General features: G+C 45.4%; 1 long non-coding RNA gene and 2 other non-coding genes across 5 annotated transcripts; all 3 read left to right on the top strand.

The window, feature by feature from the left end:
- The first annotated feature begins 4,179 nt into the window (after positions 1-4,179).
- On the top strand, positions 4,180-10,704 carry LOC113408207. 3 transcript variants are annotated; one of them, XR_003370263.1, is made up of 5 exons: positions 4,180-4,213; positions 4,741-4,820; positions 8,179-8,323; positions 10,173-10,207; positions 10,677-10,704. It is a non-coding gene; the product is annotated as an uncharacterized LOC113408207 (long non-coding RNA). The 3 variants fall into 3 exon arrangements; XR_003370262.1 differs by having other exon boundaries at positions 4,738-4,820; XR_003370265.2 differs by lacking the exons at positions 4,180-4,213; positions 4,741-4,820 and adding an exon at positions 7,079-7,140.
- On the top strand, positions 9,145-9,222 carry LOC113408209. Its single transcript, XR_003370267.1, has one exon. It is a non-coding gene; the product is annotated as a small nucleolar RNA SNORD126 (small nucleolar RNA).
- Positions 10,325-10,402, top strand: LOC113408208. Its single transcript, XR_003370266.1, has one exon. It is a non-coding gene; the product is annotated as a small nucleolar RNA SNORD126 (small nucleolar RNA).
- Position 10,705: the final 1 nt, after the last annotated feature.

The following is a 10,705-nucleotide window of genomic DNA, read 5'->3' as shown; positions in this document are numbered from 1 at the left end:
GTGAATGCTGGAAGAAGGGGATAAAACAGGCACAGAAGAAAATTTTATATCTCTCTTTGCTGTTTATATTCTCACAGGGCTGGAGCTAGGAAACAGAAGCAGAGATCCCCAGGTTCAATCTGGATTAGCCCTAAAAGACATTCAGTGCTGACAGATTACTACAACCGTGTCACCTTTTGGAACCTGTGATGAGGCGGAGTGGCCTCCCACTGAGACAGAGTGGGAGGGGTCTCACACTGGGCCAGGGTGGGCGGAGCCAAGGCCAGTTCGTCCCGCCCACCAGAAGTCAAGGGGTGGGACAGGAAGTATAAAGGGAGCACCCTGTAGCTGGAGGAGACAGACGCCTCCCGCCTGCTCCCAGAGCTGAAGCCCAAGGGGGACCCTTGCCGTGCTGAGGACTGGCCCGAATAGCGGACGCTGCCGACAGACGAAAATCCCAGAGAGTGGCTGGGGCTGCCGCTGGCTATCTACGCCAGGCTGATGGAGGACCCCCACGGAGGCAGGTACACCCCGAGGGAAGGATTGGAAGTGGCCCTGGGACAGCCGACTCCAGTCCGGCTGCGTTTGCTGCCTGAACCCCAGTCAGCGTGTTGGGGCCGGATCCCTGCTGACCCAGTGGCGGAACCCTCCACCACTGCTACGGCCTTGGGCTGGAACCTAGTGGAGTAGGGTGGGCCTGGGTCCCCCTACCCCTTCACCCCGGGGTAGCAGTTTCCCTGCCATAGGCCAGGAGGCCTGTGTTTACCAGTCCCGCCCAAGGGCCAGAGCCTCCCGGGACTGCTGATTGCTCAGTCCCACCCGAGACATAGACAGTTGACTGGCTAATTCCCTTGCCACTTAACTTCAAATACAGAGATGTAGTGAGGCAGAGTGGCCTCCCACTGAACTAGAGTGAGAGGGGCCTCCACTAACCCACTATAGAACCATAGACTGTAACTCATTTGTGTATATATGTTGCCTGCTTTAATCTATAAATAACTCTGGTATTTCCGAGTTAATAAATCCTTAGTTGGTTTACTATAAGATTGGCTACAAGGATTATTTTTGGTGTGAGATCTGAGGTACAAATTGACCTGGGGTAAGTGACTGGTCTTTTGTGACTGAAAGCAACTTGAATCTTTTGTGATCTTTGGTGTATGGCAACCAACTATCACTAAGTCCAGCTTGCCTGGATGATAAGATAGATTGGAGTCCAGGACCTCCACAGTAGCATTCTCTGGGATGCTTCCGGTTCCACGCACAGGGCCAGTTGGACGGGTGGAGCTGTGGGGTTTCAATGTGTGGATGAGATGATGGTATAGGAAAGAAGGGTTTGGGTTTGTTAAGAACTGGGAACCTTTTGGGAAAGGAGGAGCTATGTGGGAGGGATGGGCTCCACCTGGACCAACGCAAAACTAGATTGCTGGCATGTAAGGTTGAAAAGGTTGTAGAGATTTCAGGCTAAGGGCTGGGAGAAAGCCGATGGGTACGGAGGAGCACACAGTTTGGACAGAGGCATCCTTTACGGGAGACTCTATTAACGGGGATTCTCTATATCCTAGTAAGGAGGTGAGGATGGAAGTTGATAAAGTACAGGTAGGAACTGAAGAGAAACAGTCAAATGAAAGACTCCCATTCAATTACATCACAGAATGGCAGACAGCTAAAAAGTGACAAATTTTTATAAGTGCTTGTATACAAATGCTAGAAGTCTAAATACTAAGATGGGTGAACTTGAGTGCCTGGTATTAAATGAGGTTATTGATATAATAGGCGTCACAGAAACTTGGTGAAATGATAATAAATGGAACATGGTAATACCAGGATACAAAATATGTTGGAATGACAGAGTAGGTCATGCTAGTGGGGGAGTGGCACTATATGTGAAAGAAAGCAGAGTCAAATATAGTAAAAATCTTAAATGAATCAAACTGTACCATAGAATATCTATAGATAGAATTTCCATGCTTGAATAATAAAAATATAGCAGTAGGAATATACTACCAATCACCTGACCGTGATGGTGATTGTGAAATGCTCAGAGAGATTAGAGAGGCTATAGAAATATAAAATTCAATAGTAATGGGGGATTTCAACTATCCCCATATTGACTGGGTACATGTCACCTCAGGACAAGATACTGAGATTAAGTTTCTAGACACCATGAATAACTGCTTCTTGGAGCAGCTAGTCCTGGAACCCACAAGAGGAGAAGCAATTCTTGATTTAGTCCAAAGTGAAGCACAAGATCTGGTCCAGGAGGTGAATATAGCTGAATCACTCGGTAATAGTGACCATAATATAATTAAATGTAACATCCTGGGGGGCGGAAACAACACCAAAGAAACCCACCACAGTAGCATTTAACTTCAGAAAGGGAAACTACACAAAAATGAGGAAGCTAGTTAAATGGAAATTAAAAGGTACAGTCACAAAAATAAAATGTCTGCAAGCTGCATGGGAACTTTTTAAAAACATCATGATAGATGCTCAAATTAAATGTATATCCCAAATTAAAAAACACAGTAAGGGGACCAACAAAGTGCCACCATGGCTAAACAATAAAATAAAAGCAGTTAGAGTCATAAAGACATCTTTTAAAAATTGGAAGTTAAATTCTACTGAGGAAAATAGAAAGGAGCATAAACTCTGGCAGGTCAACTGTAAAAGTTTAATTAGGCAGTCCAAAAAAGAAATTTAAGAGAAACTAGCCAAAGACTCAAAAACTAACAAATTTTTGAGTACATGCAAAGCAGGAAGCCTGCCAAACAATCAGTGGGGCCACTGGACGATCGAGGTGTTAAAGGAGCACTCAAGGAAGATAAGGCCATTGCAGAGAAGCTAAATCAATTCTTTGCCTCTGGCTTCACTGCAAAGTATGTGAGGGAAGTTGAAAGTCCAGACTCCAAGGTTTTATTCCCAGTTTTGGGAGGAAAAGCTAATTTAGTGGTCAGAAAAGGAGAACATGGAAGTCAGGACCTCTGGGTTATATACTGGGCTCTAGGAGGTGAGTGAGTGGGTGGTTACAATGGGAACAGGAATCACGACTCCTGCGTTCTATTCTCATCTTGGCCAGTGACTCAGACAAGTCATTTGGGCCCAGATCTCACAGATATTTAGGTGCTTAATTCCCGGTGGGAGTTATATGCCTCGATACCTTTGAGGATCTGGGCCTTCATCTCTTTCTGTGCCTGTTTCTCCACCCATAAAATGGCAACAATGATACTTACCTTTGTACTACAGACAGAGAGGAAAATTCTATTGTGAAATACACCAGTTTAAACCTGGAGCAACTCCACTGAAGATAATGGGGTTACGTCAGTGTAATTGAGAGAGCAGTCTGGTAGGAAACATTGTACACAAGGGATTTTATTATTTTCCTTTGCAGATTTTGCCAAGATTTCCCACATTTATATTACCCACGTTATCGACGTCCTGCATTGCAGATCCCTCCCACAGCTTTTGTTGACTCTGAATCTGGATATATATTAGGATTGTCAAAGGCATTTAAGCAAATTAGGTGCCTAACCCTATGGGAGTTAGGTGCCTAGCTACTTTTGAAATTTGGCTCTCTATTGCCAGTATCCTTCGGTATTTTCCAGTCCTGGGACTTCAGAATGAGGAAAATCCCAAATGCTATGTAAATGTGAAATATTTTTTATTGATATTACACTATTTGTAAAGGGTTTGGGGATCAAAATGACCCCAAAATTCCAGGGCTAAATTTTTCAAAACCAGAAGCCTAAATTTTGATTCCTACACCCTGATTTTGCCTCCTAAATAAACTTTCAGAAATGTTGAGAAGGGTTATTCAGCACTTTTGAATATCAGCTCCATTTAGACCCTACCCTACATCAGGATTTCTGGACAGTTCCTCTAAAAACTCCAGCCTAGCTTTTAAAATTTTGACCCAAGATTGCATTCTCTAATACAGAGTGAAAAATCTTTTTGAGAGATTTCACAGAAAACCACAGATTTCCGTCACACAATTTTTCCTAACACAGCTCTGTAAAGGTCTGTAGCCACATGGTTTGAAGCCTCAACAGATTAATGTTTCAGCATCTCGCCTTTTTGATTCAAGGAAATGAGAGACTGACAGGTTTATGCTCTCAGCCAATTGCAAAGCTGCTCTCTTCTCTGTCCCACCTACCACTTCCTCTCATTTTTCTCTCTTTCATCATCACCATGCTTCCTGTACGAATCCTGTTCCTGTACTCCCAGACCAGCGTGCTTGGTAAGTGGCAAGATCTCTAGCTCGGTTTGAATCCTTTGCCATTCTGAGTTTAATTTTTGCCATCCACCCATGTGTTAGGATTAGAATAAATGTAGTTAAACTGTATGTGGTGGAGAAAGGCTTTCCCATGGATTGAGTTTGGCCTTAGGGTTGAATTCAGAATCCATAGGCCACCGCTTTACGTAGGGCCAAAGGCAGGGGATTAGTGGGAAAGTGGTCTGTTAAAACTGTGCGATCTTCAGCGACACCCCTGAAATCCCCATTGACTTTGCAGTCCCTGGGTGAAACAGACGTCAAGATTTGTCCCTGTGTTTTAATAAATTACTATGTGTCTGCAGTGTTCCTCTTCAGGTCTGCATGAAGTCACACATGCTGTAAAATGAGTTCGTTATCTCTCTCCTACTCCTCTCTTCTCCCCGCCCCTGTATGATTTGGTGACTTGTTTCAGGGCACATAGGGAGTGTGCTGCAGAGTTCGGAAGCTAACGCAGGAGTTCTGACGCTTAATTCTGCCTTTTAATCCAGTAGATTCTACTCCCAGCTCTGGAAGGGAGAGCAAAGCCCAGAGATCCACTCCTCCTGTCGTAGGCAAACCATCATAAACAGCAGTAGGTGTTTTATGTACAGATCTGTTTTTAAGAGGAAAAACCACGTGGTGGGTGAGCTGGTGAAAGTTAAACAAAGAATGTCCCTGCTGCGGAGGGAGGCTGGGTTAGCACGGTGCCTTTTGCTGTGTGTTCTAGCAGTCTCTTCAGGGGTGTGGAGTGAGCTGGCAGTGGGTTTGACTTAGCAGCAGCATTTTTGAACACTGGTAATGGTGAAATTGCCCACGCTGTGTGTGGCCCACGTGTTGGGGGAAAGCGTGGGAGTTGAAGGTGACTCCAGGCCTCAGTTTTGGTTTGGCTATTCTCCCCACTTTATAATTTGCGGCTGGAACTGCATGCTGCACCACTGAAGTAAATAAATGGAAGCTTAATTACAGGAGAAGAAAGTTGAGCGAGCTCTGCTGGCTTTGAAACACAGGGTGGAATTCAGAGGCTGTCCTGAGCCCCGTCTGACTCCAGTGGTAAAACTTCCATCTACTTGTATAGTGCCTTTGCTGAACCCCACGTGCCATCCAGACCCCCTTTAAAAAATGCAGTTTCATGATGGGGGTGGGTGGGCTGGGAGTCAAGACTCCTGGGTTCTACCTCAGCCCTGGGAGGGTAGTGGGGTCTAATGGTGGGTGGACTGGGAGTCAGGACTCCTGACTATTGGCTCTGACGCTGTCCCAGGGGTGACCTTGAGCACTTTGCCCTTGCCCCTCTGTACCTCAGTTTCCTCACCTGTACAATGTGAATAATACTTCATAGGAAGCATGTGAGGCTTGATTCATTCATGATTATAAAACACTCAAATCTTTGGATGGGAGTTCCTAGAAAAAGAGCATATTATCAAATATTATTGTTTTTGATCCCTTATTAGCTACTAGTGGTTGGGTACTTCATAACCTGTGAGTGATCCCAGACTGCAACTTTTACCTGATCTGTAGCACCTACTCCTTGCACCTACAACAATAAAGAAAACCAACAACTTTTATGCAGGCCAGAAAGATACCCAAGAGCCCAGTATCTATGAAGCCTCAAAGGATTTCAGATACAGAATGCAAACGCCATAGGCTGCAAGCAGCCGGGCTTTAATAGAAAGGTTCTCTGTCCTGCTCTGGGAGTTGGATCTGCAAATGAAGCAGTGGGATAAAGTCTGGAGGCTGATTCAGGGCAGTAATGGGTTCAGTTAAGGATTATTCTAACACAGAAGGTTAGAGCTACATAGAATGTGTGGCCTAACAGGCCTGTCTTCTTGGGGTTAGTGCAGGATTGTTCCCTACAGTCTGCTTTCTATCACTTTGTTCAGTCTAGTTTTAAAAGTCCCAAAGTAAATCAGGGAGAGCTGAGATTTAAAGCCTTTTGGCTGAGAGGAAGAATGAACCAGCAATTAGGGTGCTAGCCTGGGACTTGAGAGACATGGGCTTAATTTCCTGCTCTACCACAAACTTCTTGTGCGACCTTGTGCAAGTTTTAGTCTCTCTGGATCAGATTTGTATAGGTACTTGGGCATCTAAAGATACAGATAGATGCACAGTGAGATGTTCAGAAGTGCCATGGTGCCTAACCCCTACTGATTTCAATCTGCCTCTTTAGGTGCCCACAGACATTTAAAAAAACTGGCCCTCTGCCTCAATTCCAAATCTGTAAAATGTGGATAATAGCAATGCCCTACATCACCAGGAAGAAATTGTGAGGTGCTCAGATAGTTGATAATGGGAGCTCTGTTTCTGGTGCTGGGAGGAGGTGGAGTTTACTGATTAGAGAAGAGTGAATTGAGATTGACCTTCATTTGGTTCTATTCATGGCTCTGTCTCTCGCTGTGTGACCTTGGGCAAGCGATTTGCCACTCTGTGCCTCAGTTTCCTCAGTTATACAGTGGAGATGATATTGACTTCACAGGGTGGATGAGGCTTAATATTTGTAAAGCACTTGGGCTGGGATTGTTAGAGGAGCCTAAGGGGATAAGTAAGGTGCCTAATTCCCTTAGACTTCTCTGAAAGCCTCTGGAGACTTTTGGAAGAAAGGAGCTAGAGAAAGACAAACCCTTATAACTGTATTAATTTTAGTGGGTGTAGCTTCTGCATTATTGGTGACCCCTAAAGGTGGGAACATCCTGCTGTGGAGGCTTTTACAATCCTGTCTCTAGTGTAACCTTTAAACACCAATTTTCTGACATAGCTATGGCAGGGTTGGATGTGGTCTGGTTGCCAGGTTTTGGTCTGTGTATCCTAAACCAATGTTTGTATCTCTTCATTTTAGACTGAAAATGGAACTGATGGGCTGGGAGGAAACAGTTGCTTTGGAGAAATGCCACGTTCCAGATATGGGGCTCAGTGAGCTGGTATGAGATTGGCTTCTTACAGAGGAACAGAGAATCCCTGCCCAGGGGGTTAAACATTACATAACAGCAAAACTGTCAAAATCTAGGGGCAACTATAATGGGTTAGAACAGGGGGGCTAGGAGTTAGTACTCCTAGGTTCTATTCCCAACTCTGGGGGAGTGTGGACTAGTGGTTAGAGCAAGGGGAATCAAGTCTAGTTGTAGAGAAGGGGGACTGGGAGTCAGGACTTCTGGGTTCTATTTGGCTACCTCTCTTTAAGTGCTTTAGCAAGACCTAAAATTTCCAACCTGGAGAGAGGACTCCAGAGTATTCCTGTTAGGTGGTCTGGCAGGCCTAATCCTGCCCTGATCTATCTCCCTTCCCCCAAATAGTGCAGGCTGAGGCATGTCAAACCTTCAGCTTTGGCCTTTGTAATGTAGCAGATGTTTTTCAACTCTGACTTGATTGAAGTATCTGTTACCAGCTGTGTTGACCAATCCAACTTTCAGCTGTGACAATGGAGTGTAGTAGGAGTGACTTGTGGCTTCACATGTCTTGAGGCCTTCAGATTTTAAGTCCTCATTGTCCAGGACTGGTTCATCTCTTCCTCCTGCCACTGCAGATAAATTAATGCTTTTTGTCTGAAGCTGTTCTGTCTTTTGCTTGAGGCCTTAACAAAATTTGAGATCCTGTCTGCTCACTGTGGATGTTAAAAGGGCAATGTGATCTTTTTGTAAGCATCAGGAGGGAGTTTACCCAGATGTCCGCTAAAATATTCCCCTCCCTTCTCCTGTCGCACTTTGCTCTCGCTGCCTCCCTCCACCCCAGAAGTGACTTCCTTTTACTCCTGCTGTCTTCCCCTCCATGTATAGTGTTATCTCTTTCTGCCTAGCTATGCTCTGGTAGAACTGGGCTGTGGTGTGCTGGGAATTAGGTTTAGATGAGTCCAGTGGCAACTCTGATCTCTGGTGTAGCTGCAACAGGAGAGGAAGTAGGGGAGAGGAAGAAGCTGTGTTGGTCACACTCTAGTCTTATGAATGTTTCTTTGCCTGTTTCAGATTGTGGAGAGGCTGGAGGATGAAGACTGACTCCCCACCCCCATGAAATGATCAGGGCTGAAGTGGGAAAAATGAAGTACTGTCAATGAATCTTGAAAATGGTCTGTAATGAAACATCCTGGACCTGAGCCCCAAGGACAGTAGGGTAAGGGCCTCCAACTGAGTAGGGCCTTAAAGAAAAGGGACTGAGTGGTTTTATGGCTTACCTGAGCTGAGATGAAGATAATCAGCTCCTGTGCTTTCAGGGCTTGCTCTGATCTGTTAGGAAGTAGCCAGGGATGTGTTGCTAGAGGCAGGATGCTTGACTTGATGGGCCCATCCACTGTTTTATTATTAGTTGTATTACACTGTAGCCTCGAGGCCCTACTGTGCTAAGGTTTGTACAGACACTTCATTAGAGGCCATCCCTGTCCCAAAGATTTTTGTTGACTTTGTCTACTTAGGTTATAAAGGATGGAAAACAGGAAGTAGCAGCATTGCAGATGGGGAACCGAGGTACAGAGAGCTGAAGCCTGAGATTTTCAAAGGAGCCCAGTGGAGTTAGGTACCCAAATCTGAGATTTAAAAGGATTTGCTTGAGGTCACCCAGGGAGTCTGTGGCAGAGCTGAGAACTGATCCCAGATGTCCCAGTCCAGAACCGTAACCACACAACTGTCCCTGTGCTTGAGGCACTTTTTAATCCTTCACTTTCCATGGCAAGACCTATGTTCCTGTGTCTCAGACTCCAGAAATATTAGGGATAAGATCCTCGCTCTTGTGGCACAATGAGCGCTCCTTGGACAGACACTTGGTATTGGGGGAAGTGTGCTACTGTATGAGACAGCCCATAATTGGATGCATGGGGACTATCTTGAGGCTTGGTGTGGAGGGGAGACCCAGCCTACAAGAAGTTTCTTCCCAGACCAGGAGACCCCTCTGGTCTTTGCCATTGGTGATGTCGCAGCTGGGTTTGAGGGTGTGGGTGGGGTCTGCCATGATGAACTGTATGTTCAGACCATCTTTCACCTGATCCACCCTGATGCCACATGTGCCCTGAGCAGACCCCACTACATCAAAGAAGGAGAGAAGCATTAACTCCCTGTGTGGCTTCCATTTCAGGCCTGCAGTGAAATCTGGGCATTTCCCATAGTAGATGGGGTCAAGGTTTAAGGCCAGGAGGGACCATTATGGCCATCTAGTCTGACTTCCTGCATTGTGTGGGGCATAGAACGTCACCTAGTAACCCCCACTATGACTCCCTGACTCCTTCCCCTTTCTAAAACTCAGCCGTTCTCCCCACTCTCCCCGCATGGTCCTTTAAAATAGTTCCCTGCACTAGCTCTCGCCTCACAGTGTCTCCAGGTAACTTCACTGTGTCATTTCCTCGTCTGTAACTGCTGTGCCCTTAGCAGCTACTCGTATGTCCGTATTGAAAAGCCAGATCTTCGTAGGCCAGAAGGAACCATTAGATTGCCTAGTCTGATCTCCAGTTTAATACCGACCAGAGAATTCAGTCTGGATTGGAAGACAGCAAGGAATGGAGAATCCACCATCCCTTGGGAGTTTGTTCAATCACCCTCACTGTTAGAAACGTGTGCATTATTTCTAATTTGAACGTGCCTGGCTTTAACTTCCAGCCATTGGTTCTTGTTCTGCCTTTCTCCACTAGATTAAAGAGACCTATAGGACCCTGTGTTTTCTCCCCGTGAAGGTACTTGTACACTGTAATCAGGTCACCTCTCTCAAGCTTCCTTTTCTTGATTTAAACTAAACAGATTGAACTTCTTAAGTCTCTCACTATCAGGCATTTTCTCCAGCCCTTGAATCACTTTTATGGTTCATTTCTGAACCCTCTCCATTTTTTTCAATATCCTTTTTAAAATCTGGACACCAGAACTGGATGTGGTATTCCAGTATCAGACTCACCAGTGCCATATACAGGGGTAAAATCACCTCCCTGCTTCTACTGGCTACTCCCCTGTTTATGCATGCAGGGATTTTATCTGTCTTGCAGGGGAAGTTGGGAAGCCAAGGAGTCCATGTTGCAATGTGAGTAAGTTGGGTGAGGAAGCAGTTAAAATTCTCAACCACTTGAGGTCTCATAGTCCTGAGTGGTGGTTTGTGTGTGGGAGGGGCAACCACATTGCCACTTTTAGGACTAGGAGGGGTCTGCTGTGATGAACCGCATGTTCAGTCCGTGTTTCACCTGATCTACCCTGATTACACACATGCCCTGAGCAGACTAATGAAACAAACACCTGCAGCTGAAGTCTGATTTGGGGGAAAACTGATGTTCTAATGGTTTCCAAGGCAACCATATGTAAAGTCCCAGACAGTGAGGGGAATAAGTAGCAGATTCAGGGGACCTCTTCAGAAACATGGATCCGGTTTCTGTGCAAATGAAGGAGGGACAGAGATACAAGGAAATGAGTTTTCCCTGTAGCTGGTAGCGTGCTCTTTTTAATTTAAAAAAAAAAAAAAGTCATTACCTGGAAATAATTCCTCTTTGCTTCTGTAGGTGCAAGAACTCTGAAGACAAGATTGGCT

The sequence above is a fragment of the Terrapene carolina genome, unplaced genomic scaffold (genome assembly GCF_002925995.2).
Source record: "Terrapene carolina triunguis isolate 2854851 unplaced genomic scaffold, T_m_triunguis-2.0 Scaffold1040, whole genome shotgun sequence".
Taxonomy (NCBI): Eukaryota; Metazoa; Chordata; order Testudines; family Emydidae; genus Terrapene; species Terrapene triunguis.
This window is presented reverse-complemented; position numbering and strand designations above follow the sequence as displayed.